Consider the following 2,874-nt stretch of genomic DNA (forward strand, 5'->3'; position numbering starts at 1 on the left):
ACTCTAGATCAAGTTTGGTTGAAGGCGCCTACAGTGACTGCCTGTAGGTGTACTGTAAGCACTATACGTATACCTATTGAGTATATTATGATATTGAGGTAAGGTTAGGTTAAATTAGGTTGGCCCTTGACAACTACCCAGAGAGAGAGAGAGAGAGAGAGAGAGAGAGAGAGAGAGAGAGAAAGAGAGAGATAGGGGAAAGAGAGAGAGAGCAACGTAGTTACCAAGACGACGGTGAATAAACAGTGAGAGAGAGAGAGAGAGAGAGAGAGAGAGAGAGAGAGAGAGAGAGAGAGACCTGTTATCCACGTTGCACAGCCAGAAGTGTTAAAGTTGACTTGTCACTGAGAGTTGCAATTTCATTTGCCAACGTTGCATAGACACGAGAATGCTGGCGATGCATTAATTGGATGTTGTCACTGATTTTGCGCTCTTGCAAGCCTGCAAGGCAGATTGCATAGTTTTATTGTTCTCTGGGGGCGTGGTCTATAGCTTTGTTCTCTAGGGGTGTGGTCTATGTCTTTGTTCTCTAGGGCCGTGGTCTATGTCTTTGTTCTCTAGGGACGGAGCTTATATCATTGTTCTCTAGGGGCGTGGTCTATATATTTGTTCTCCAGGGGCGTGGTCTATATCTTTGTTCTCTAGGGGCGTGGTCTATATCTTTGTTATCTATGAGTGTGAACTATAGTTTTGTTCTCTAGGGGCATGGTCTGTAGCCTTTTTTGTTCCCAAGGGGCGTGGTCTATATATTTGTTCTCTAGGGGCGTGGTCTATATCATTGTTCTCTAGGGGCGGAGCTTATATCTTTGTTCTCTGGGGGCGGAGCTTATATCTTTGTTCTCTAGGGGCGTGGTCTATGTCATTATTCTCTAGGGGCGTGGTCTATATCTTCGTTCTCTAGGGGCGTGATCTATAATTTTGTTCTCTAGGGGGGTGGTCTATATCTTTGTTCTCTAGGGGCGTGGTCTATATTTTTGTTCTCTAGGGGCGTGGCTTATATCTTTGTTCTCTAGGGGCGTGGTCTATATCTTTGTTCTCTAGGGGCGTGAACTATATCTGTTCTCTAGGGGCGTGGTCTATAGCTTTATTGTTCTCTAGGGGCGTGTTCTATATCTTTGTTTTTGAGGGGCGGGGCTTATATCTTTGTTCTCTAGGGGCGTGGTCTATATCTTTGTTCTCTAAGGGCGTGGGTCTATAGCCTTCTTGTTCTCTAGGGGTGTGAACTATAGTTTTGTTCTCAAGGGGTGTGGTCAATGTCTTTGTTCTCTAGGGGCGTGTTCTATAGTTTTGTTCTCTAAAGGCGTGGTCTATAGTTTTGTTCTCAAGGGGTGGGGCTTATATCTTTGTTCTCTAGGAGCGTGGTCTATATCCTTTTTGTTCTCTAGGGGCGTGGTCTATAATTTTGTTCTCTAGGAGTGTGGTCTATAATTTTGTTATCAATAGCCTGTTCTATATCTTTGTTTTCTAGGGGTGTGGTCTATAATTTTGTTCTCTAAGGGCGTGGTCTATAGTTTTGTTCTCTAGGGGCGTGGTCTATATCTTTGTTCTCTAGGGGCGTGGTCTATGTCTTTGTTCTCTAGGGTCGGGGCTTATATTTTTGTTCTCTAGGGGTGTGGTCTATGTCTTTGTTCTCGAGGGGTGTGGTCTATATCTTTGTTCTGTATGGACGTGGTCTATATCTTTGTTCTCTAGAGCTTTATTGTTCTTTAGGGGCGTGGTTAATATCTTTGTTCTCTAGGTGCGTGGTCTATATCTTTGTTCTCTAGGGGTGTGGTCTATATCTTTGTTCTCTAGGGGCGTGGTCTATATCTTTGTTCTCTAGGGGCGGGGCTTATAGCTTTGTTCTCTAGGGCTATGGACTATATCTTTGTTCTCTAGGGGCGTGGTCTATATCTTTGTTCTCTAGGGGCGTGGTCTATATCTTTGTTCTCTAGAGTTTTATTGTTCTCTAGGGGCGTGGTTAATATCGTTGTTCTCTAGGGGCGTGGTCTGTATCTTTGTTCTCTAGGGGCGTGGCCTATATCTTTGTTCTCTAGGGGCGTGGTCTATATATTTGTTCTCTAGAGTTTTATTGTTCTCTAGGGGCGTGGTTAATATCGTTGTTCTCTAGGGGCGTGGTCTGTATCTTTGTTCTCTAGGGGCGCGGCCTATATCTTTGTTCTCTAGGGGCGTGGTCTATATCTTTGTTCTCTAGAGTTTTATTGTTCTCTAGGGGCGTGGTTAATATCGTTGTTCTCTAGGGGCGTGGTCTGTATCTTTGTTCTCTAGGGGCGTGGTCTATATGCCTTAACGTTCTCTATGGGCGTGGCTAGTGGTAATGAAGTCCATTTCAGTAGTAATCTATAGCCTTACTGTTCTCTAGGGGTGAGACTAGTTACATTTTTAATCATCCCAATAACCTACCCTTTTTCTAGAAGCAGATCTATGGTACCTAGCAACTCCCTATATAACCTTCCTTCTTACAAAAGGCAGAACTGGGGTTGAGGTGGCCAAAGTGGTAACGTCCCTGACTGGTGAAAGCCAGACTGGGGTTCATGTCCTACTGAAACTCGTTAGTTTCTTTCGCCGCTGCAACCTCACCAGCCTTATGAGCTACAGCTGAAGGGTTTGGGGGAGCACATAGGTCTATCTGCTGAGTCATCAGCATCCATTGCCTGGCCCTCCTTGGTCCTAACTTGGGTGGAGAGAAGACTTGGGTGCTGATCATATGTATATATGGTTAGCCTCTAGGGTATTATCCTGCTCGATAGGGCAATGTCACTGTCCCTTGCTTCTGTCATTCATGAGTAGCCTTTAAACCTTTAAACTGCAACTTCACCATCCTTGTTAGCTAAAGGTCTATATGCTGGGTCATCAGCAGCCATTGCCTGGCCC

The sequence above is a fragment of the Palaemon carinicauda genome, unplaced genomic scaffold (assembly GCF_036898095.1).
Source record: "Palaemon carinicauda isolate YSFRI2023 unplaced genomic scaffold, ASM3689809v2 scaffold175, whole genome shotgun sequence".
In the NCBI taxonomy this organism is placed as follows: domain Eukaryota; kingdom Metazoa; phylum Arthropoda; class Malacostraca; order Decapoda; family Palaemonidae; genus Palaemon; species Palaemon carinicauda.